The sequence below is a fragment of the Grampus griseus genome (assembly GCF_964374135.1).
Source record: "Grampus griseus genome assembly, chromosome: 17".
Taxonomy (NCBI): Eukaryota; Metazoa; Chordata; class Mammalia; order Artiodactyla; family Delphinidae; genus Grampus; species Grampus griseus.
The window spans coordinates 33,982,850-34,008,793 of record NC_139011.1 but is presented as its reverse complement, the minus strand read 5'-3'; positions in this window follow the sequence as shown (position 1 = coordinate 34,008,793).

The following is a 25,944-nucleotide window of genomic DNA, read 5'->3' as shown; positions in this document are numbered from 1 at the left end:
CATGGTTTGAAAAGGAAAGCAGAATCGTATGAAACACTGGGGTGAAAGCCTTTACGAGAAAGGAGTGGGTATTCATCACTGCAGCCTCGTATCCTTCAGAAAGATGGAAGCTACCTTCTGTGCAGCCAGATCTGGCATGCACATGACCAGAAGGGTCAGGTATTTGCCGGGTTGGTTGTTTATGGGAAAGCCAGCACTTCCGTTTCCCACGTGGTGAGAACACGAAGCTCCCCTCTGAGGAAGTCTGCAGCATAACACAGCATCAGGGGAATCCTCCAGCCTAGCGGGGACTACAGCCGCCAGTCCTGATTGGTGCATTCTCCAGGAGGCGGGGGCAGAACTTCTTGCGAGATCTGAGGGCCTGAAGTTGGTGGCCCTGAAGGTGGGGCGGAGAACTTCTGTGTCATTTTGATCACTGTGGCCACAAGCCCAGCACAAGGGCACGGGCTTCTGGAACAGGTTTTTCTCCTTGTACTGATCACTTTTCTCAAAAGGAAAGAGTAATTTCTAAATTTAAATTTTCACCACTGCCCATCTAGGACAGCGTCCAACACTCATTGTTACACACCCAACTAAATGCAATGAAAAGACCCTCTCACAGCTGAGGGACAAGCAAGCAGGTGGTGAAATGGATTGGTCCAGGGCCTGGCTTCATGCTCCCATCACCAGAGCAGTTGGCAGTTTTCAGCTCCAAGAGACATTTGCTGTCTGCTAGGACTCGGGGTGGTTAGCTTCTGCTGCCTGCTGCTCCAGGAGAGAATTCAAAACCCGAACATATGGAGAATATTTAAACTTAAATTTGGGTGTATGGCATTGGTTCCCTCGTACATTCGGCTTTGAAATTCACCATCTGTTTAGTATAAGAAGGCCGGGCGGACTAGGTGCCCGCTGTTCTGTGGTTTCGTACACCTTCTGAATCACCCCCGCACTGTCCCCAGCCCTCCCACCCTCTTCCGCCCATTGGAGGTCACACAGCCTCACCTTTTCAGGCAGTGGGCTTTAATAATTGCTGGGATATGGCAACACTAGGATTAACTGTGAGGAAAAAGTGGAAGGATAGGAAGAAGGACTGTAGTGGAAAGTGATATAGGTTCCTTCATAAGAGCAAAAATTAGGAAAGATCAGTGAATCTCTTGCATGCTAGAATCACCTGGGGAGCTCTTCAAAATGCCCAGTTCAGCTGCACCCAGGACCAATTAAGTCAGCAACTCTGGAGGTGGGACCGAGACATCAGTAGGATCAGGGAGTATCAGTTTTTGTAGATCCTCAGGTGATTCCGGGAGACTTGGGTCATGGTTCCAATCAAGCCACTAATCTCCTGTTGTCTAGGGAAAATCACTTACCCACTTTCTCTTCAGTTTTCTTACCTATTAAATGAGAGGATTGCCTCCAAATGTATTTGACCAAAAGCAACACAAGTTTGACCCCCAGGGACCATTTTCTAGAATGGTTTTCTAGCTCTGAAATTCTAAGAATGCATTCAAATGGCAATCAAAAGTCATGGTGAGGGCTTCCCTGGTGGCGCAGTGGTTGAGAGTCCGCCTGCCGATGCAGGGGACACGGGTTCGTGTCCCGGTCTGGGAAGATCCCACATGCCGCGGAGCGGCTGGGCCCGTGAGCCATGGCCGCTGAGCCTGCGCGTCCGGAGCCTGTGCTCCGCAACGGGAGAGGCCACAATAGTGAGAGGCCCGTGTACCGAAAAAAAAAAAAAGTCACGGTGAGGTTTGAACTCTGAAGTGTCTTGAAGTATCTGATCTGAATGTTGCTGTCTACTTAAAACTAATCGCACAAACTCTTCCAGCAAAATTCTGGTAAAAGAACCCGGGTAACTTTTTAGGGCCTCCTCTAGTAAAGGAAATGTCATTCTGCTTCTATTTCACAAGACTTTGAAGAAAGGACAGTGGATCTGTTTGTCTCGCATTGCTACTTAGCTAGAGAATTAGGCAACAGTTGAGAAAGGTCGCTGGTGCTTGCTCACACTCCCTCTCTTTCTCTTCCCACATCTGAGGATAATTGCTACCAGGCAAGAGCATTTAATATGAATTCACTTAGAGAATCACAGTTTTGTAATCAGTGGGGGAAAAAGTTTGATTGGAACTTCATATTGAAAAATGAAACTAAATGATATTAAAATATGTTTTCTTAGGTTTAATAAGTCTAGGTTATCACTGCAAATGTGCACTAATTCTCTTGTTTTACAAGCATCATTCTTTTTTTTAATTAATTAATTAATTCGGTTGCGCCGGGTCTTAGTTGCGGCAGGCAGGCTCCTTAGTTGTGGCATGCATGTGGGATCTAGTTCCCTGACCAGGGATCGAACCCAGGCCCCCTGCATTGGGAGTGCAGAGTCTTAACCACTGCGCCACCAGGGAAGTCCCAAACATGCACTAATTCTTAGAGAATGAATTATATGTTATTTTTCTCAGCATACATTTTCTGACAAAATTATAAATCATAACATTTTTCACTTTACTTGGACTTTTAAAGCCCTATCACAGAAGAAGTAGGGGGTAGTAGTATTACCTGAGAAGTGATGTTTTAGTAGGGACCAATTTTATAACTTTATAAGAATATTTTCACTGCTTAACTTCCTAACTTCAAGGAATTAGAGTAATTATAAATATGCATGTAAATACTTATGTCATATGTCCCCATCTATATGCAAAAGAGGTAAATGTACACTGTAAACTGTATGCTAGGTAACGCAAGTTACTGTATTCTGTATTTGAATATGGCATTACAGATAGTTACTATCTCCTGTGATTGGAGAAGTGGGTATATTAACCAAGTTTTAGTTTCTAAACCCCAAAACCTATCTCCTCCTACTCTACCATGGGCAATATACCACAGTCAATTTTTATAGATTCCTAGTTATTTCAGTAGCCATCTAATGACTATGTCCTCAGAAAGAAATTGACCAGCTAACTTTTACGCATTGTAAATAATCTATTAATAATCTCGAACACTTACTGAGCTAAGGCTCTGTTCCAAGCACATCCCCATATTGTCTCAGTATTTACAGCAGCCCTGTGACCAACGTGAATAACACCATCTCCATTCTGTAAATAAGTTCACATGCATGCTCTATTTTGTTAACTACCCATTGAAATAATGTTTTCTGTAACAAGTCTTCCCATGTGGAAATCCTTTCTCCTTAGTCCTGTCTGAAAAGCATTTCCCTGGCCCTGGACAGGGAGTAACTCTGTGTATATAACTTTCTAGCCCCAACATTCATCACAGAATCCTAGACCTGAGTTGGATCTCCTTTGACATCAGCTCAAACCCTTCCCAGCATCCTGACAGGTGACCCCTCCACCCCCTGATTCAATGGTTCCAGTGCTCAGCTGCTCACCACCTCCTGGGGCACTTCATTTTTATTTTAAAATAATTATAATTGTTCAAAAGTTTTTTCCTCGTACCAAGTGGATACTTCTTCCTATAGCTTCCATCCCACTAATCCCAGTTCTGCCATTGTGGAGTTCCACCCCAACCAAATCTAATTCCTTTTCTGTGTGGATGCCATTCATGTATTTGAAGCCCCTTATCACCTGAACAGTGAAGAGAATCTTCCTGCTGTGTGTTTACACATCTTAATCACTTTTTCGGCAGGCTGTAAACCTTGAACCGGAATTGAGCATCAATTAGTAAAGTAAATCAGGACCAACTAAATAAAGGTTAAACACAGGCCAGTAAATCACTTATAAAATGTTTGCATAATCCTCCAAAACAAAGGGTATTTTTTCCCCCAGACAACTGTGTAAAGGAGGCCTAAACCCACTAACAAGAATGTGATAAAGAAAGGTCACAAGGGGGAATTCCCTGGCGGTCCAGCAGGTTCGAGGGCGCAGGTTCAATCCTTGGTCGGGGAACTAAGATCCCGCAAACCACAAGGCCGAGGGGGGAAAAAAAAAGGTCACAAGGTTGTTAATCCACTTCCTGGGCCTGACCCAGGCATCCTTCCTACCACTGCTTACAGCTTGAGATCCTCCAGGGGCTATGCTTCTGAATTGGTTCATTTTGACAACTGACCTCTTTTTAAAGCAGAGGTTCTCTATGAGATGGCCCTTGCGTTTCAGTAGCCACCTTCTGGCCAACTCCTGCCTTTTAGGAGTATAAGAAGCTGGATGCAGTTGAAGAAGCAGCCTCATTTCATCTCCTTGGGCAAAGATGAGGGAGGCAGGTGGACAGTGTTAGAAGGGAGGAGGTAATCTTTCAGTTACCTTGTTTTTTTGTTGTTGTTTTTTTGGCCACACCACATGGCTTGCAGGATCCTAGTTCCCCGACCAGGATTGAATGCGCACACTCGGCAGTAAAACTGCGGAGTCCTAACCACTGGACCACCAGGGAATTGCCATCAATTCCCTTGTTTTTTAAGTTGAAGGATGCTTCTGAGTTTGGGAGTTCCAGGGTTTTCTTTGCCCAGCTGATTCCTCATCATTATCTGGGGGAAGGAATCGGCCTGAAAGAGCAACATGAAGCACGGCGCCCTCTTCTAGTGAAGGGAATCAAGGCCTGCTGAGGTTGCCCCCGTGGGCCCACACCTTCAGACCTTCCCACAGTCACATGTCCCATCCCCCTGTGGGACACATCTAAACTTCCCAGGTACGCCAGCTGTGGAAGCAGAGTGGGAATTTCAGTTCTGCAAGCTGAAAAGAGTTCTGGAGTCGGATGGTGATGATGGTTGTACAATGTTATGAATGTACTAATACCACTGACATGGTCAAGATGGTAAATTTTATGTCATGTGTATGTTACCACAGTACAGACTTGGGGGTATGCGGGAGGGCTGTGGCCACTCCTGGAAGCTGAGCCCACCAAGTGCACTCGAGAAGCTGGGGTCTGGTCTCCTGATTAGAGCGATGGTCCCCAGGCCGGGTGCTCATGAACTGCACTGGGGAGTTTCAGATACAGATTCCTGAGCCCCGCCATAAAGACCCTGATTTGGCGCCTCTAGGGTAGGGTCTGGGAGTCAGTATTTTCCAAACACGCCTCAGATGGTTTTGATAATCAGCCAAGTGTGGGATCTGCTGGGCTGGGTCGTCAGGGAGCCTTTGTTATTAACCTCAGCGAATTCCAGGCGTTTGCTTCTTTTGGACTTAGACTCAACTACAGAGGTGCACAGCACAGTGGGGCATGTCTCTGGACCTTTCAGGCTGTTGCTTGCCATTCAGTCATTTGACGAATGTATATTAAGTGCCCACCCTGTGCCGGGAACGGGGCTATGTCAGAAGAGGCAGGGTCTCAGCTCTCACAGAGCACGTCATCCAGCAGAGATGGATTAGACCCCCTCACCCCTGCCCCTGACCCTTCCCTTTCCAGCAGCCTTCACTCCCTTGCATTTTTTATTTCCCAGCCTGCTCACCTTACTAGATCAAGTTTTAAAAATTCTTTCAGAGCTCAATCTGTGTCCAATTCATTTCTAGGCTGTCATTTTCTCCTGGACCCACCCCTTCCCCCATTGCCCACACCTAGTGTTATGGTTTGCACCCAGTAAATGTTTGTTAAAGAGATTCATTCATTCACCCAACCAATATTTACAGAGTGCCTACTATGCGCTAGGCATAATTGTAGGTTTCAGGGCTATGAGGAGGGCGAGATATCTAGGATGCAGAATTTAAGCAGCAGCTCCCTCTAGCAGCAGCAAGAGCAGGGCTGTCACCTGAGAGTGAGCGCCTCCTTAAATTTTGTGCCCTAGGTGCCTCGCTTGTCTCACCCTAGTCCCAGCCCTGCTGGGGACACAGCCATGAACAAAACAGACAGAGATCAATGCACCTAAGTAAATTCTCCCTTCTCCCAGCGTCTTTGTGGGGCTCTGCATGTTGCCTGTCCTTAAGTCTCTTTCATTTGTGTGCCATCTGCCTTCCCACCTAGACTGTGAAGTCTTATTCTGGTCTGCCCCTTCCTCTTCCCACCCCACCTCCACAAGCATCCTGCCTAGACAATGTTTTCCAGAATCTTGTCCTTGACCATCTGCATGGGACTTCCTCGTGGCACCGTTTAAAATGCAGCGTCCTGCTCTCACCTTTTGAGTCAGGTCCTTTGAGGGTGAAACTCAGGATTCCCCATCAAGGTCCCTGGGTTGTCAAGGCAGGTTTAACGTGTGAGGGTCCCCAGCCCGCCAATTTGTTCAGTCAGTACTGCTGACTAATACTAGGAGAAGACAGGGGAAAGGGGCATCTTGAATGTGCTTCAGTTTCTTTGTGATTCTGGTCACAAAGTCAGAAGACACAGGTGTGGGAAAGGGATGGTCTGGAGAGCTACATGCTGGCCTTGACTCTGACCCTATGGGGCTCTGCAGGGAGATCTCTCAGCTCAGCCTTGCACCTTAGCTGGGCCACTCCAGGCCCTGCCCCATCACCCCTGGAGATTTATCGGGTTGCCTGCCTTACCTCCCCAGGCAGCTAGAGGCTGGCATTTCCCGTAGCTTTGGGTCAAAAGTTTCCATGGAGCCAGTGGAAGTGGTGTGTACGTAGGTGGCTGAGGGGAGAGTCTGAGAGCCCCAGGGCAAATAAGGAACGTGGGAGGGTCTGTGAATCTGGTCCTCCCTGACCTCTAAGGCAGGTACCCACCATTTTCACTTGCTTCACATAGTGCCCTGCACAGATGCCCACACACTTTGGACTGTCAGGTGCATACTGTTTAATGGTAATCATCTGAATGAAATAAATCCATTGTGTGAGTTACCAGTAAACCCAGTTTGCAGGGTGGAGCATACGTCAGCTTTCCCAATCCATCGACACCTTGGCAGTATCAGGTGAGATTCCTCTGCCGATCCACCACACCGAGCTCCCTCAGAGAAGAGCTCAGGAGAGTAGGTCTCATCTGCTTTTGAAAGGGTGCAGGCATGCAGATGGAGGACCAATCAAAGTCCAGCTGAGGAGGGAATTTGGGGTAGTGTCAACATCTGGACACGGTCCCAGGGTCCCTAAATGGCAGGTTATTGAGGGCTTTCAACAGCAGGCCATGAGGGTTGAATTGATTAATAACCTATTTATTTGCTTGTAAGGTTGGTGACAGTGGTTTTCAAGGTTTATGTGCATCAGTATCACCTATAGAGCTTGTTAAAACAGGTGCCCAGATGCGACCTCGGAATCTTGAGAGTTGGAGCTTGGGAATTTGTCTTTCAACATCTCCCCAAGCAATTCTGCTACACACACATCTCAGAACCTCAGGTGCTTTGAACTAAGGACTCTGCAGTGTTTGTGTCTTTATTCTGCACACCCCTCCCCCGCTTTCCTTCGAGCGTGGTGGTTTGTACCCTGAACTTGGCTAAAATGAAACTACCTCTCCCAGCTCCCCTTCCCCGTAACGCTGAGTTAGAGATGGACAAAGGAGGAACTCGTAAAAGATCTGGAAGATGAATGTGGGGTGGCGGCCATTACTCTCAGAAGGTGGTCAGGGTTAAGTTCGGTGACAGGCAGACACAGAGGCACCAGGTCCCACTTGTCCTCACTCTCCTCCACTCCACATCCAGCTCCTCCTAACAGCAGCCCCAGACCCTCCCTCAGATGCTTGGTGGCAGAGCCCTGGAGGAGGGACCCACACAGGGCAGAGTCCCCCTGCAAAACCTCCCTGAAGGCTTTTTTGCGGTCCCTCCGCAGTGGTGGGACCTACTTAACTTATCCGACTGGATGTTTGGTGGCTCCTTCTCTGACCCTCCAGTCCCTTCCAGGTCTTCACCTCCCCAGCTCCTCCCACAGGGAAGTCAGGTCTCCCTCCTATAACAAATCCCTTACCTCAGAACTCACAGGGGCTTCTGCTTCCCCTAGGTGAACCCTGACTGACCAGTCAAGAAACACTTCCCGTGTCCAAAATAAAGCAAGACTTGGGAATTGGCCTTCCATTTAGATCCAAGAAATGTTCGTGGGCTATTAAGATGTGTTGACATCAGTTACAAGGTAACTCAGTTAGTCCTACCATCCATGATCACAGGGTAATTGAAAAAGATGATTCCCCAGATTCTCTGCTGGCAAATAACAGCACCTTGGGCAAATTAGAAAAAGGTGCCTCCTTTGGGAAGCATTAGTAAAAATCACCCCTTCCTTCCTCCCGCTTTCCCTTTTAATCTGGGTGCCCTTGTGCAGGCCACAACCTGCATAACCGGATATATATAGCTGCCCTGGGTACCTATTCTGTCCATTAATGCCAAGGGGCCCTGAGTCCAGCCTCTAATTGCTTTCCTAGTATCATCAAGCATAGACAGGTCACAAAACAGTCTCACCAAAATGTTTCAGGGGAGAATAGAACTTCCTTGGTCCTTGTACAATTTTTCTGTCCCCAGTGCCATGGGCAGCCATCCTTCCCTGATCCTTCATGTCAACAAGCTCTAGCAAGATTACCGCAGCCCGCACTACACTGTAGTGTTACTATTTGTTTGATATCTGTCTCACCCACTAGACAGTGAGCTCCCTGAGGACAGGGGCTCTGATGTGGTTGCCTTTGGATCCCCAGTGACCAGTATAGTACCTGGCACAGAAAAGCATGCAATAAATGTTTGTGGAATGAGTGAATGGATCAAGCAGAACTACAGGAAAACCCCTGTTTTCCTCAACTCCTCAGACTTCTGATATCAGACAGGTAGGTTTTTCTATACCCGACAACTCTCCAATCATCAGTGCACACCAACTGGGTACCTTATAGTTTAACTCAATTCTAACACTAACTGCCTGGAGCTAGCACAGACCCCACAGGTGAAGGGCTCAGTCCCATAAGACTGTCCCCCACTTCAGATGCCAGCCCCAAGTCCCAAGTTGTCACCTGTACTGCTGACCAACCAGCTATGAATCAGGGGTTCCCACGACCCTCTCCTCAGCTTCAAATATTCGTTAGAATGGCTCATAGGACTTCCTTATATTTATTGTTTTACTGTAAAGGATATAATAAAGGATACAGGTGAACAGCCAGATGAAGTGGTACATAGGTTGAGGTCTGGACGGTCCCAAGTGCAGGAGCTTTTGCCCCCATGGAGTTGGAGTGCAACACCCTTCCAGCACATGGATGTGTTCACCAACCCGGAAGATCTTTTATGGAGACTACATCATGTAGGCATGATCCATTATTAACTCATCTCCAGTCCCTCTCCCCTCCCCAGAGGAATGGTGGGGATGGGACTGAAAACTCCAAGCTTCTAATCGTGACTTGGTCTTTCTAGTGACCAGCCCCCATCCTGAGCCATCCAGAAGCCCACCAAGAGTCACCTCATTAGAACAAACGATGCTCCTGTCACCCAAGAAATTCCTAGGGATTTAGGAGCTCTGTGTCAGGAACTGGGGGCAGAGACCAAATATATAGTTCTTTTTAGATCACTAGAGGTCACATCTGGTTCTGGAGCTGAGTCTTTCCTATCAGGCTATGTCCTTGATTGAAAGGGTCAGGAACCAGGGACCAGATCTTTGCCTCCCTTATAGAGTATGTGATTCACACACCAAGAGGCCAGATACTGGGCACCATGGACCCTTCTGGTCTGAGGTCTTCACTGGTGCTTGGTCAATCTTGGCTGATCACAAGCTATATCCAGGTTAGTAAATATGTGACATGAGGGCCCCCAATCCATTCTCCAGTGCCCATGATCACTACTCTATTTTGGCCCTCAAGTCTTCTCAAGACAACACCCTGGATAGTTACTACCAACTGCTCAGAGTTGCTACACTAGATGGAAGCCATGTCTTGCCTTGAGCAGCCTCTGAGAGCTGTCTTACTGCCATCTGGGCCATCAGAGGCATCCATATTTTTGTTTGCAGGAAGGCCTTTGCCAAAGAATACCAACAAGTAAAGTAGAAATTGAGTCCTAAATAAATGGCCCCAACTTTATCCAACATAAGTAACCATTAAACCAACCACAAATAACCTTTTTTGTTCAATCAAATGTAAAAGGCAAAAAGATGGCTTTGTTTGTCTGATATGGTGCAACTTTAAAATGGAGGTTAGAAACTAAAAATAAAGTTACTGTATGATCCAGCGATCCCACTCCTGGGCATATATCTGGAGAAAACTCTAATTTGAAAAGATACATGCATCACAATGTTCATAGCAGCACTATTTACAATAGCTAAGACTTGGAAGCAACCTAAATGTCCATCAACAAAGGAATGGATACAGAAGATGTGGTATATATATACACAATGGAATGTTACTCAGCCATAAAAAAGAATGAAATAATGCCATTTGCAGCAACATGGATGGACCTAGAGATTATCATACTAAGCGAAGTAATTCAGAGAAAGGCAAATATCATATGATGTCACTTATGTGTGGAATCGTTAAAAGTGATACAAATGAACATATTTGCAGAACAGAAATAGACTCACAGACATAGAAAACAAACTTATGGTTGGTTACGAAAGGGGAAAGGGTGGGGAGGGAAAAATTAGTAGTATGGGATTAAAATATACACACTACGGGACTTCCCTGGTGGTCCCGTGGTAAAGAGTCTGCCTTACAATGCAGGGGACGCGGGTTCGATCCCTGATCAGGGAACTAAGATCCCACATGCCATGGGGCAACTAAGCCCGCGCACCACAGCTAAAGAGAGAAGCCCGCGCGCCGCAACGAAAGATCCTGCGTGCCTCAACAAAGATCCTGCGTGCCGCAACTAAGACCCGATGCAGCCAAAAATAAATAAATTAAATAAATAGTAAAATAAATCTTATAAAAAATATATACACACTACTATATATAAGAAAGATAAACAAGGACCTACTGTATAGTACAGGACACTATACTCGATATTTTGTAATAACCTATAATGGAAAAGAACCACTTTGCTGTATACCTGAAATTCACAACATCGTAAACCAACTATATTCCAATTAAAATTTAAGAAAAATTAAAAAACAAAATGGGGGTTTGATATGGACCCAAATGCCTGGGGACAAGTCTGCCCCCACTGGGATCTGTCTCACTGCAGAGACTTCTCTCCCTGCCCCAACACACAGTCTGGTTCATCTTGAATCCAGCAGGGCCATTAGGGGTCTCTGAATCCTGCGCATCTCCTGGCTCTGCAGTTGCCTCGCTTTAGTTGCAGAGCTTGGCATTTGGTAGGAGTGAATCTGCTGTCAGGCGTGCAGGGGAGGGGAGGGGAGGGGAGGGGCAGGCTCTGTGGAGTAATGGAAGGAGGATGGGAAGGAGACAACCATTTGGCTTCCTGCTCCAGTTCTGCCACTTAGTAACCAAGTGACCTGGGACAAGTCAACAGTCTGAGCCTCTATTTCCTCATGTGTGAAGGACGTGGCGGAAAGAGTAATTATTCATTGCTTATAGGTATCTCATTGGGATATTGAGAACATCAAATTAAATTGAATGGTTGATGTGAAAGTGCTTTAAGTAAGGGAGGAGTAGGTTTTGTTCTGTTCACTGCTCTATAGCACAGAGCCTGGCCCATAGCCTAGTGAGGTATTCAGTAAAATGTCTGTTGAATAAATAACTGTAAACACAAAAATCTTTCCCCTCTGTGGGGTAGAGAGGGGAATGATATCAGAAGCACACAGTGAGCTTCAGAGATGGTTGTGATAGTCTATGTCTATGGCTGCATGGAGGTTACATGCTGCATTGGTACTCTGTGTGCTTGCATGTTAAATATTCTTCTGTATGTGTTCAACATCTCATTAAAGCACTTAAAAAATATAATGCAAAAAAGAAAAAAGTAGAGAGGAAAACATGCGGTAAAGTACCTTTGCCAGAAGAAGACAGTATTGTAACTCCTGACGTTGCTTCCACACAAGCAGTGAAACTTCTGAGTGACCTCACTTAATTCATCAAGGTCCTATGTTTGGGCCAAGCATTCCTGAAAGCAGAGGAGTTTATAGAAAGAAAGTTATATCAGAAACCAAGACTTGATGGGATCTACTTTTTAATGAGAGAGTACGTAGGCTGCTTTTTTTTGTTTGAAGTCACTGCCTTTCACTTACATGCGGGTCATACTTGAGCCTAGTCAAGGTAAAGTACGGGTAAGCTGTCGTGTCTTGGCTTGTACAGTGGCCTCTGCCTTGCTTCACCTTGCTGGTTCATACTTGTCATTCAAGACTTACCCCAGGTACTTCCTCTGAGCTGCTACACTGGCATCCTGCCACCTTAGCTCATCTGTGGCAGTGCTTCTCCATAGGGCTGATTTTGTTCCTCAGGGGACATTTGGCCCTGTTTAGAGATATGTTATTGTCAAGGCTGGATGGGGGCGGGGTGGAGGGGATACCACTGGCATATCGTGGGTAGAGGCTAAGGATGCTGCCGTGCATCCTACAACACACAGAACAGTCACCCTCACGACAAAGGGTTCCCTGATCCCAAATGTCCATAATGCCGCTGTTGAGAAACCCTGCTTGATGGAGTGAAATTTTCCTTCTGTCTCACTGAGACCTGAGCTCATCCTGGGCAGGGCCCTTGCTGATTCAGCCTTTTATCCCCAACACCAGCACACTGCTTAGAAACACACACACACACACACACACACACACATTTACTTTCCTATTCATTTGTTCCCCTACTCTGTGTAAGGTGCAGTACTAGCTGGAGATGCTCTCAAGGAGTTTTGTAGCCAAGTGGAGGACAAGGTCATGTAAATACCTAATCATTCCCAAGACAGATCGAAAACAGGGTCATAATAGAGGAACACGTAAAGTGCTTTGGGAGAACTGATTATTAGGTTGAACCAAATGAAGTTGCTGACATTCTACCTTTTTGACTAGAAAAACAGCAATGTTATATGGCTCACTCACAAGTGTGGTTTACCGTAAATACTTTTGACAGAGTTGGGGGCGATGAGCAGACTTCACAGGGAAGGAGAGACGCAGGAAGCACGTGTTTCACAGCCTGCCTCCTCTGCTGCATGAGAAAGGGACCGTATTTTTTTTTTTTTTTTTTTTTTTGGCGGTACGCGGGCCTCTCCCAACAGCCATGGCTCATGGGCCCAGCCGCTCCGCAGTATGTGGGATCTTCCCGGACCGGGGCACGAACCCGTGTCCCCTGCATCGGCAGGCGGACTCTCAACCACTGCGCCACCAGGGAAGCTCAGGACCGTATTTTTTACTTCGTATTTGTACCCACTTTTACTTCTTTGTATCACCCCCCCCCCGCCCCCTGCCACGTCACACTTCCTGGAAGAATGCCTTACAATTAGAAGGCACTGGTAATTTTTTTGTTGACTAGAGTTCAGGAAAACTATTTGTACTTCAAGTTTGTTTTATCATTGTCCTTGCACTTTAGTCCCAGGGAACTGAAGTAGAGTGTTTTAGAGGCACGAAATATGTAGTGCTTTCCTGGTGGCAACAGGTACAAGAAGACACAGTCCCCCAGTACCAACCGAAGTCACAGCCTGTCAGAAGAGCCATAAAGGAAACTGCCCGGAGCTAAAAGCCCAGAAGCATGGCTGGTGGCCATCTGTGCTATCATGTGACCCTGTGTGTCAGGCAGCCCCACACGCACCTGGCCCACGAGCCTAGGCCACTTACTCACCTCGTGTTCTGGAGCAGGTAGCGGAGGATAAACATTTCAAAGTTGGACTCAGAACTTGGCAGGGTGCAGCTGTCAACCACACGCAAGCCAGAGAACTCTGGAAAACTGAACTGTTTATAAGGTCAAACTTTGGTAAGTCTGATAAAGTCTGGCTGCAGGTATCCATCTAGTCTCTTGAAAGAATTGCCCGGAAGCTCATTGCTGAATGGTTGGATGTTACCAGTGGTGAGCAGTCTCTGCTTGTGGATGGAATCTGGCAACTCAGACAACACTCCACAGCTCCTGATGCGAGTCTGGGCAGGAGCTCGGAGGCTTGCAGCCAAGAAGATAAACCCAGGACAGCCCTGTAGGCTATCCAAGTATCTGGCAGGTGGACTTACTCAGGGCCACTGGTGACCCCTACCACGACCAGACACCAGTAGCAAGACAGCCTGGGATTCTGTGCTTGTCCTTTCCTTTCCATGGGGCTCCTACAGAGAGAAGTGGCTCCTACCCTTCTAGATGCAACAGTGACCCTGAGTTCATTTGTCCATGTGGATCTCAGTCGATGCTTGAATTCTGTCCTAACTAGACCTTGTTGTCAGAGCCGTGGATTAAATACTGATTCAGGCCCAAATAAAGCAACCTCTAGGGACTTCCCTGGTGGCACAGTGGCTAAGAATCCGCCTGCCAAAGCAAGGGACATGGGTTCAAGCCCTGGTCCGGGAAGATCTCACATGCCACGGAGCAACTAAGCCCGTGCACCACAACTACTGAGCCTACGCTCTAGAGCCTGTAAGCCACAACTACTGAGCCCACGTGCCACAACTACTGAAGCCCGTGCGCCTAGAGCCTGTGCTCTGCAACAAGAGAAGCCACCGCAGTGAAAAACCCGCCTGCCGCCATGAAGAGTAGCCCCCGCTCACTGCAACTAGAGAAAGCCTGTGCGCAGCAACGAAGACCCAACACAGCCAAAAATAAATAAATAAAATAAATAAAAACAAATAAATAAATAAAGCAACCTCTAGGTGTGGAGGATTGTTTTAAGTAAAAGAAGAATTCCGGGGCAGGGGAGGGATAAATTGGGAGATTGGTATTGACATATACACACTACTATATATAAAATAGACAACTAAAAAGGACCTACTGTATAGCACAGGGAACTCTACTCAATACTCTGTAATGACCTATATGGGAAAAGAATCTAAAAAGGAGTGAATATATGTATATGTGTAACTGATTCACTTTGCTGTACAGTAGAAACTAACACAACATTGTAAATCAACTATACTCCAATAAAAATTAGTGTTAAACAAAGAGAAGAATTCAGACCATGGATATAGCACTTCTTTTTCTTTTTTCTTTTTTCTTTTTTTTGCAATACACCGGCCTCTCACTGTTGTGGCCTCTCCCGATGCGGAGCCCAGGCTCCGGACGCACAGGCTCAGCAGCCATGGCCCACGGGCCTAGCCACTCCACGGCATGTGGGATCTTCCCTCTGTCCTACAGTTTCTCCATGTATAATATGGAGATAATAATAGTACCTACCTCTATGGGTTCTTGTGAGAACCAAACATGATCATATAGTTGGTGCTTTGATCAGTTCTTGGCACAGAGAATGAACTAAGATACAGCTGTTGCTATAATTCTATTTGTATCAATTTAATAACATGGAATGTTTATTTATTTTAAAATAACAGCATTGATTTTGTTCCTCTCAATATTATGGTCTCCTTGGCACTTTTGCTCAATAGAGAAGATTGGATGGGATCTGGAGTTAGAAGACCTGCATTTGAACCCCAGATCTATTGGGTCTGATTAGTATTTGAATTAATCATTTAAACTCTCCAAGCCTGAATTTTCTAATTTTTAAAATAGGAAAAATAATATGTACCTCCCGGGGTTGCTATGAGGATCAAATACGACCCTGTATGTGGAAGCGGGTCATAACTATTAAACACTGCATAGGTGTCACTGTTGTTCCATATCAGGTGTGAGAATCATCCAGTTGGGAAGGGTTCAGAGGTCATTTGGTCCGTTAGCTGTATGGTCAAGATGGTAGGACGGTCCTCTCAGAGCACCTGCTCAGCTCACCCACAGAGGCAGGTTGCCAGCACTATTTGCACAGATGCCTCAACAATACCTATTGAATTGGTTCTTTTCTGTGTCCCTCCACTGCCACCTCCCCAGGCCAGACCAAGTGGACACTGCTTCTCACCAGGACCACTGCGATGGCCTCTCAAATGGTCTCCTGTCTCTAGATTCCGCCCCTAAATTAGACCATTCTACAGACAACTGTCAGGGCCATCCTTTAAAAAACAAATCAAAAGGTCTGATAGTGAGCGACTCCTCTGCTTGAGAACATTGAATGGACTTCCATTTTCATAATATGGTGGGAGAGGCTCTGGAATTACCCTCCGTGTACAAGACATACTCTAAAAATCTTAAAGACCCGGCAGGATACTAAATTGTCAGAAAAGCCCAAATCCAAGTAAAACTGGAAACCCAGAGAGATAAATGGAGCATGGGAGCCACTTTTTTCTGAGGAGGTGTTCCATAACTGGTAAAATCTGTAACACACATTATTATCTAGGAATGATATTCAAAACGACATCCACAAAATCAAGCCTAGGCCAGATCTGGCCTGCAGACTGCAGGGAGGTTGGGGGGAAGATGTGATGTGGTTGGCGTTCCCTAAAGGCCCTAAGTTTGTGTGTTGATAGTGACTCTCAGAGACAGGCCCAAACCCCTGGCCCTATGCCTACTTCTTTTTTTTTCTTTTTTTTTTTGCGTTATGTGGGCCTCTCACTGTCGTGGCCTCTCTCGTTGCGGAGCACAGGCTCCGGACATGCTGGCCCAGCGGCCATGGCTTCTGGGCCTAGCCGCTCTGCGGCATGTGGGATCCCCCTGGACCAGGGCACGAACCCGTGTCCCCTGCATCGGCAGGTGGACTCTCAACCACTGCGCCACCAGGGAAGCCCTATGCCTACTTCTTAAGGAGGCTTCTGCTGAACAGGTGAGAGAATTACAGAGTTATTTGCCTTCTAAGTGTTTTTGAACTCTCAGGCTTCCTTTTCCCTTCCACAGTTTCTGAGTCACTTCTCTGTTTTTAGGTCAGGTGCCCAATACCTAACACTCATAATTCCTCTTCACTTTTCAGAAAGTGCAAATCTAGTAGAGCACATTTTTCGGCACCCTGGGCTCACCTGGGGCTGGATGGTAGCAGAGACTCAGGATATCCAGGTAGGCAGCACTCATGTTGACTGAAAGGCTCTGGGCTCTTAAAGTGGAAGTATCAGTGTTTCAGTCTCTCTGTATCTCAGCTTAATAGAGGTGTTCCTGGATGAAATGGAAGGACAAAAATCCAAGAAGGAAACAGGGAAGGTCTCGGAGGCACATGGTACATTTTAGACATTAAGAGCATGGACTTCAGGATAAGAACGGTCTGAGACTGAATCCTGGCTCTGCCACTTTATAACTGTGTGACCTTTGCCAAATTATTTAAGCTCCAATTCCTACATCTGTAAAGTAAGGATTATACCAGGTTGAACAATATGAAATTGCTTTCGTGTGAGTCAAGCAGTCAAATATTGTCAGTTTCAACCTAATGTGGTACCTACCTCCTAGGGTTGCTGAGGATAAAATGAGATCATTTGTGAAAAGGGCACAGCACAATTTTTAAGGAATATTCGACCGAAGGAAGTGGGTAAGCAAGCTAGGAATGATAAGTGCAAAGTCTCTGAAGGAGGAACGTGCTTGAGAGTATTCTTGGAAGAACAGAGCAACCAGTAGGGCTAGAGCCCGTGAGGGAGAGGAAAGGGGTTGGAGGTGGTCCAGGGATATGGCCTGGGGTTGGCTCACACAGGGCCCTGGGAGCCATCATGAGGGGTTTTGTGTGTGTGTGAATCTTTTTTTTTTTTTTAACATCTTTATTGGAGTATAATTGCTTTACAATAGTGTGTTAGTTTCTGCTTAGTGTGTGTGTGAATCTTGATGATGGAATCAAGAGCTAATACTTATTGTGAATTAGGTTCTGGACATTTTTGTGGTATAAAGTAGGTGCTCAATAAACAGAAGTCAAAGAAGCTGAAGGTGTAGATGGCATGTAGGTGAGTGAGACGAGGAAAAGAAGGAGCAGTAACTCTTAGGTTGGCAGCACAAATGGGGTCTTTCTGGGGGAAAGAGAAGCATATTGTGCCCCCAGGAGCTGTAAGTTAGGACCCTCGGGCCCATAGATACAGAGATCTTTGCTATGGACCCAGGATGAAGAGGTGCATCCTGATGCTTGGCTCATCACACACTGAGAACAGGCCAGGAAGTTTACCGTAGGTGATGTAAAGGCAGTAAATTAGCAGAGTAATTTAGCATAGTTAACAGTTAGGCAGGGCTCTGAACTCAGCTCTACCAGTTACTAGTTATGTGACACTGGCAGGTTACTTAACTACTCTCAGCCTTAGTTTCCTCTTCTGTAAAATGGGGGTGATGGTATTACCTACCTCACAGAGTTGCATGAAGATTAAATGAGATAATGCAAGCAAAGCACAGAGTAAGCCCTCAGTAAATTATTATTATTCCTGGGCCAAATGTACGGGATAATGGTAAAGCATTTCCAAAGATGTTTCAAGCCCATTAACCACTACATATTGTTAGAGACTTGTGTGAGGACACTAATTCTATGTCAGAAGAAACCTGACAAGCACGTCTAAGGCTCAGGAAATCCTGGTTAGGAAACAGAAAGCCTTGAGGACATGCTTCAAATCAAGTGTTGGCATTTGGGGAGAGAAAAGCGATGTGAGAAGTGCGCGTATAGAGATATAGACTGTTTTACAAAATAGGATTTAGTTTTTTGGACCATGAGTTAATAAAGAAGAACCAATATCTTCTGGCTTGAGACAGAACATAAGGAGCAGGGCGTGTGGTGTGTACAGAAACATCCTGTGTGCCATGCCCTGTGCATGCCCTCATTTAAACCCCAAAGTAGCCCTGCAGCTGAGTGTTAAGTGTCCACTTACCCCATAAGGAAACTCAGGCTCAAAGAGGCAGAGGTGAGACTTGAAATAAGTCTGACTGAAGCCAACATTCCCGCTTTTAAGATGCAACCACAGCAGACGGTACGTGAGATTTTCAGGACATTATCACTGGGAAGAGAATCAGAATAATACTTATGGCTTAATATTTATATGAATAATAAAGAGATCTCAAATATAATCTCTAGGAGTTAAGATTCTTTTAGTTATAAGAAAGAAAAATCGGGGCTTCCCTGGTGGCGCAGTGGTTGAGAGTCCACCTGCCGATGCAGGGGACATGGGTTTGTGCCCTGGTCCGGGAAGATCCCACATGCCGCGGAGCGGCTGGGCCCGTGAGCCATGGCTCCTAAGCCTGCACGCATCCGGAGCCTGTGCTCCACAACGGGAGAGGCCACGACAGTGAGAGGCCCGTGTACCACAAAAAAAAAAAAAAAAAGAAAGAAAAATCAATTAGAGCCAGCTTATAAATAAATAGATAAATAGATAGATAAAATAATATTATTATTTTTGGAGGGGGAGGATCCCAGGGAAAGTTGACCAACCAAATCTCAGAAGGAACAGAAATTGGGGATCCAAGTAGCAGGAGTTTATTATGGACTTTCTAGAGAACTGCCCCCTACATAACTCAGATACAGCAACCCCTAGGACCTGGGTCTCTTCATTCAAAATTCTGAATTTCTAAGAAAGAGAACCTGACTTGCCCAGCTCAGGCCAGGTTCCCATGCCCCCAGCTGGGTCTAGGAGCAGGACCTAAAATACAAACATGGCTGCTGAGGGCCCACCCCATGCATCAGGGCTGCCTCAGAAGAATGGGGTTCAAGGGGTGGGGGGTGGAGCAGGGACCCACACCTCCCCCAGAGGGATCCAAGGTACTGTAGGTTTCAGCAAGATTCAAAAATGGGATCAGGCAATGGAAGAATAAATCTTAATTTTTTATCAAAAATAACTTAGTTATTTTTGAGTTATAATAAATTTCATTATATGAACTCAGTAATTCAGATATAGAACAGGTCATCCAGGTGATGTCATCTAAGATCAAACTGTGGATCTAGGTGGTAATTCAGGGAGTCCAGGTAGTAGTTGTGTGGTGTGGGGTTAACTGTTCTGGTGACTCTACCTGTAGTTGGTGGGAGGAAACCCATGTCTGGGGACACCACCTGAAATTTCACTTTCTAATTTTGAAAGGTATTACGGAAGTTACATTACAGGAAACTTAGAAAGAGGAGGAAAATACTGCCCATAATCCCAGTACCTTAGTTCCATCATTCTCTTGTCACTTTAGTTGCCATCACAATGTTCATACAACCTTTTAATCTGCTTTTTTCATTGTCACGAGCATTTTTAAGTGCTCAGAGTCTTCACAAGCATGATCTTTAATAGCAACATAACAAGACAGTACTTTGTATAAGATAAACAGACTTGGCGTGAAGGGAGGTAAAGTAGACATTTTTGCAAGAAAATACTGACCTATATGAAAAAATTCCTAAATCTGATGCCAGCTGCCAACCAACCTGCCAAGGATCACCTATTCCTGAATTCTTTATGGCCATGATCTTGCTGTCTGTCCTACTGTGGAATTTCAGATCTGTTGCTTCCAGGCAGGAGTCTGCAAAGCAGAGAATGCAAAGTTAGTGGGGCAGGTACGAGATGTTTAGTGCGTGCTGATGGTCTGGACATCTAGAGGGGTGGTCCTCAACTGAGGGCAGTTTCCTCCACCCACCTGCCCACCCAGCGGAAATTTGGCAATGTTTGGCGACATTTTTGTTGCCACAACTGGTGACAGAGGAGAAACGTTGCTAGCATCTAGTAGGTAGAGGCCAGAGACGCTACTAAGCATCCTACAATGCACAGGACAGTTCCCACAACAAAGAATTATCCCAGCCAAATACAAGTAGTTATCAAGGTTGAGAAACTCTGATCTAGACTGCACTGCAATTTCTTTTAAAATGTTAATGAACTCCATATTTACATTATCTGCCCTTGTTTGATTTGGGAAGGATTCTGGGATTTTTGCTGAAGGTGATGGGAATGAATGGATTGAATGGGTTTGCGAGATACTTGAAATAAAGCATGGGGCAGGAGAATGCAGAGGCTAAGCGTAAAGACTGGAGTTTGGAAGAATCAAGTTGAAATCCTGGCTCACCAAGTAAGCCCTCTAGGGAGGGCCTGCAAATGGGGTGATAATACTTGCCTCCTGGTGCTGAAATGGGGAGGAAATTAATGTGTCTGAAGCACTTAGCACAGGGCCTCGCATGCAGTGAGTACACGAGAAATGGGGGGAGGGGCGGTGGTGAGGATTACTGTGCTGAAGCTCAGGTTCACGGTGTTTACCACTTCTCCAGCATCGACATTGCAGCTGCATTTCGTACATTCTTATTGTAGGAAAAATAGATTTTAAACACATTTTTATGATCTCGTCTGTGGAGACCCAGGCAATGTATACAAGATACATGATCTACACGCATTTTACAGGAAGAACAGCCTAGGTGAGGGTTGTCCAATTGAAATCTCTAATATATTTCCCCTGGTGTTTTGGTTTTTTTCTTTCGAATAATTTATTAATTTTCTTGTTAATTTGGAAAATACTTGTTTTCTGACATTCTTTATTAAGCTCTTTTGATCTACTGAGAATTTAAGAGTGGGCCAAGCTGAGATAAAGTTATTGGGTAGCTAAACAAAATTATTGTCCACAGGCTTCCCTGGTGGCACAGTGGTTGAGAGTCCACCTGCCAATGCAAGGGACGCAGGTTCGTGCCCCGGTCCAGGAAGATCCCACGTGCCACGGAGCGGCTAGGCCCGTGAGCCATGGCCGCTGAGCCTGCACGTCCAGAGCCTGTGCTCCGCAACGGGAGAGGCCACAGCAGCGAGAGGCCCGTGTACCGCAAAAAAAAAAAAAAATTATTGTCCACAGAGGCAATTCAAGTCCCCCGTGCAGTGTAAGAATCTCTCTCATCTCCATCCTGAGCTAAGTGTCTGGTTATCAGAAAGCAGCCATAGGAGACCCCAGTGTGCACTGGGGATCTGTGACCACTCTATTATCTACAGCTTGTTTTTGTGTGTCTGAGAACCGGAGGGGCATTAAACACCGTGAGGAGCATGAAAGGCATCCTGGGCTTCCTGGGGTGGCCACAGAGTGAGTCCCAGTACAGGCAGCAGTGAGGAGGAGAAGGAAGGAAGAGCGGGGAGGGCCTGCCGGGGACAGCCCAGGACAGGGGCCGGTGCTGGAGGCTGAAATGGGCCCAGTGAATAGGCAGGGGTGGAGCCTCAGGAGAAGAAAAAGGAGAAGGGATCCACAGTGTGAGAAATGCTCCAGACGAAGAACGGCCCCCCGGTTCTGATCAGCAGGGCGATTGTGGGGAAGCCACGTGTGGGCAGATGGTCCTGGGTGGGCCTGGATTGAGATGGCTTCTGATAAACAAATATGAGGCCTGAGAGAAAGAGGATCCGGAAAGAGCCATTAAGGTGGGGAATAAAACCAGAAAGAGTGTTTGATAGTAACCAAGAGGAATAGGAGTTTCATGAAGAGGGAGTGAAGAACAGATCCAGTCACATTAAGACAGAGCCTAGGGCTTCCCTGGTGGCGCAGTGGTTGAGAATCTGCCTGCTAATGCAGGGGACACGGGTTCGAGCCCTGGTCTGGGAGGATCCCACATGCCGTGGAGCAACTAGGCCCGTGAGCCACAACTACTGAGCCTGCGCGTCTGGAGCCTGTGCTCCGCAACAAGAGAGGCCGCGATAGTGAGAGGCCCGCGCACCGCGATGAAGAGTGGCCCCCGCTTGCCACAACTAGAGAAAGCCCTCGCACAGAAATGAAGACTCAACACAGCAAAAAATAAAAATAAAATAAATTAATAAACTCCCCCCCAACATCTTTAAAAAAAAAAAAAAGACAGAGCCTAACCGTGTCCTGGGGATGTTGGAAACGGCGGTAATGTCCGTGGTAGGAGCCGTTCCCGCGCTGGTGTGGTTGGGAACCAGGTGGAGTGGGCTGAGGCCAGACGCAGGGAGTAGTCAGGAGAGCATGTCAACTGCTCTTTCAGACGTTTGGCTCTGAAAGGGGGTCAAGGCCACCTGCGGGGAGCTGGATGTGGGATCAAGTGGGTTACGTTTCCTGTGTTGTTGAGTGTGGTGATGCACTGGTGGAAAGAAGCCAGGACATGACCGGGAATAAAGGTTCAGAAAAGAGAGTGGAGAGAGATGGAACAGTTCTAGGTGCCCAGTTCTGGAGATGAGGAGGGAGGGAGTGAAGACGCTGCAGCCTGTTCATCACACAGAGGCTGACGGCCCAGTGACCTCTGCTTCCCCCAGGAAGTAGCGAGAGTGGTCATCTGCTAAGAGAGATGGGGCCAGGATAGGCTGCATTGTGGAGGGAAGTGGGGCAGGACCGACAGGGGTGACGAAGCAGTGGGGAGGCCCACACATGTGCAGCAGCACCAGTTGCCCCATTTGGGGGGGGTCTCTCCAGCAGTGAGACTGCTGTGGATACCCCACTTGACTCGACGAGTCAGATGTCTCCTTCCCAGCATCACCAGGTCCCGGCCCTTCCTATCTACCTGCTGCCCTTCAGGAACCGGCACCAGACTGAGCAGGGTGTGTGTGTGTGTGTGTCTCTTATAAAAGCCCTGTCAACACTTCATTGCCTGAAATGAGTTCAGTCTCATGTGAAAGTTCTCATCATGTTGATTTAAACCCTGCTTCGCAGATAGCCTATGTCTTGGGGTCTCAGTAACTTCTACAAACTCTTCTATGTTCCAAAGTCAGACCAATCTAGGTTTGAATCCTGTTTCTGCCCTCACTAATTATATCCTTGAGCAGAGTTTTACCTAACTGTTCTCTACCTCAATTTTTTCAACTATACAATCAGAATAATAATACCGTCTTAGGGGGTTGTTGAAGGATTGAATGAGAAGGCGTGTAAAGCATTTGGCACAGTGTCTGGTATATGGTGTGAGCTGAATAAATGATCACCATAATAAAAAAATATTAGTGACAGTGCTTAATGTTAATCTTATCAATGTTAATAATAATTATAATTACGGTTCATCAAATGTATAAGGCAGCTATGTTTCCACTAAACTTTTTCTCCAGCTTAAAGATCCTCAGTTCTTTTAACATTTTCTCCTGGGGCAAGGTTCAAACAGCAGCTCTGTCGGGGGTAGTGAGTCCCGTGTCCCTGGAGGAATTCAAGCAGAACGTGAAGCGTCACTCCATGGTGATGTTGTAGAGGGCCTTGAACTTCTGACCGAGGCTTAAGCTGAAAAACCCTAGGGGTCCATTCCACCCTATGTCCTTCCAACCTTCTGACTTAAAAAACAAGATCAGAAGGTGTACAATAAATGCTTCTCTGTGTCATAATCATTGTCATGTATGTTTGTCATTGCTATCGTATTTTAAAATTTATCACTTTTAATAGTTGTCATTGTTATCATTGTCAAGGCCAGGGTTTTAATAAAAATGCCCATCTTCTAAAGTCTAAAATTATTGGAGAGGGTCTGATTAATTCAGAAAACATCAACAGCATCGTGCTAGATTCCTAAGGCTGTGAAAATGTGTAAAGTGTTACCTTTCTCGATAAAAATAATAGCAACACTTACATGGTGCTTATTCTTTAAGTTCTGCCCATTTCACATGCATTCATTACCTTGATCCTCATAAAACGTTATGAGGAAGGTATTGCTGTTATCTTCATTTGACAGAGGGGAAACTGACACTCAAGAGGTTAAGTGACATGCCCAAGGCCACAGGCTGGTGAGGGTGGGAGCTGCACTAGAGCCAGGGTGAACTGGTTTCAGATCCTTTCTTGACCACTAAGCCATACAGCCTCTCTGCTGAGGACGGAAACCACATACATTTCACCTTGAGTTTTTGCACCATTTCCCAGAAGAACTCCAGCCCCTTAAACTCATTTCTTAGTTGAAAAGGAGTCTTTGAAATCACTTTGGCCCCCATTTTACAGATGAGGACCCTGAGACCCCAGCAAATCTGGGGACTTTGCCTGAGTCCAGGTCTTCATTCCCAGCACAGGAGCTTTTCTGCCCAACATGCTTTTTGTCTCCGTCACTTCTCTTCAAGGGGGTGAGGCCCGGGCCCCGAGTGGTACTCAGGGCCCTTCTCTGGCCTTGATGGATGCTGGCAGAGAAGATCAAGGGCACAGTTGCCTCGTCTCAGAGACTGGCGTTTCCGGGCCACAGTCAACAGGCCTTGCCTGCGCCTTTAAAGAGGAATCGACCCAGTCAGTCCCTGTTAGTCCAATAGAAGCCCCACTAACTGGACACCTTAACTCAAAAACTAGGCCTTTCCAGGTCAGACCCACGGGGTTTCCTCCTGGTCTGCCCCACCTCCATCTGTTTGTGCCGAGATCAAATAAATAACTTCACCACCAGGGAGGTGTTAGGAGCCAATTGGGAATTCTTTATCTGAGATAGGACTTGATTGGGAACAACTCGGGATGACTAATTATGGCTTTGAGGGGAATTCGCTTAGTGGCTGCCGCATTGCGTGAAGGATTCTTCCCACGTAAACTGGGCCATCTCACAGCTCTGAGGCTGATCATTTAATTAGCTCCATAGATAGTCAGATGTTATGGAAGCCAGTGCAGCACGTCAAATAGACAGTTTTACAATGGTCGTGCAGGGAGGCTTCACAGTCCGTGTTCATGGGTAGCTGACGTCTTGTGCTGTTGAGACGCTGGCTCCCCAGGGCTGCCACCAGAAAATCCTCTTAGAATCTCACCAGGTACCTGTTTTCCCTTTGATTGAAATTTGGAAAACTCTTTGTTAAGCTCTCAAGATTTTAAAAATTAAAATTTTATTCATTTGATACTTTTTCTGGAATTTTAAAAACAGACACAAATGTAGAAAGAAGGGTATGAACCCCATTGACTCAACATTCAGCTTGAACAATTGTCCCACTGTCTTTTCATTGAGTCTTCCCCAATCAAACAGTTCTATTTATTTGTTTGTTCATTTTTGCTGGAATATTTGAAAGTGAATTCTAGACGACATATCATTTCACTTGTAAATACTTCAGGATTTATGTCTAAGCAATAAGTACTTTAATAAAAACATTATTTGATGCTGTTATCACACCTATCATTACCAAGAACTCCTTAATATCATTTAATATCCTGCTGATAAGATATAACAACATATTTGGATTCAATTGTTGTCTAATTGGTTCAATTTTCCCCAACTGTCTTTAAAAATGCCTTTTTACAGTTGGTTTATTTGAAGAGAATCCAAACAAGTTCCACACTCTGCATTTTTTAAATCTCTATAAATCTCTAACAATTCCCCTCCCAACCCCACTCCCTTTTTCATGCCATTTATTTGTTCAAAACCCGAGCCATTTGTCCTATAGAGTTTCCCTTGCTCTGAGTTTGGATGATTGCATCTTTTTTTAAAAAAAAATATTTATTTATTTATTTATTTATTTATTTACTTGGCTGTGCCGGGTCTTAGTTGCGGCAGGCTCTTAGTTGTGGCATGTGGGA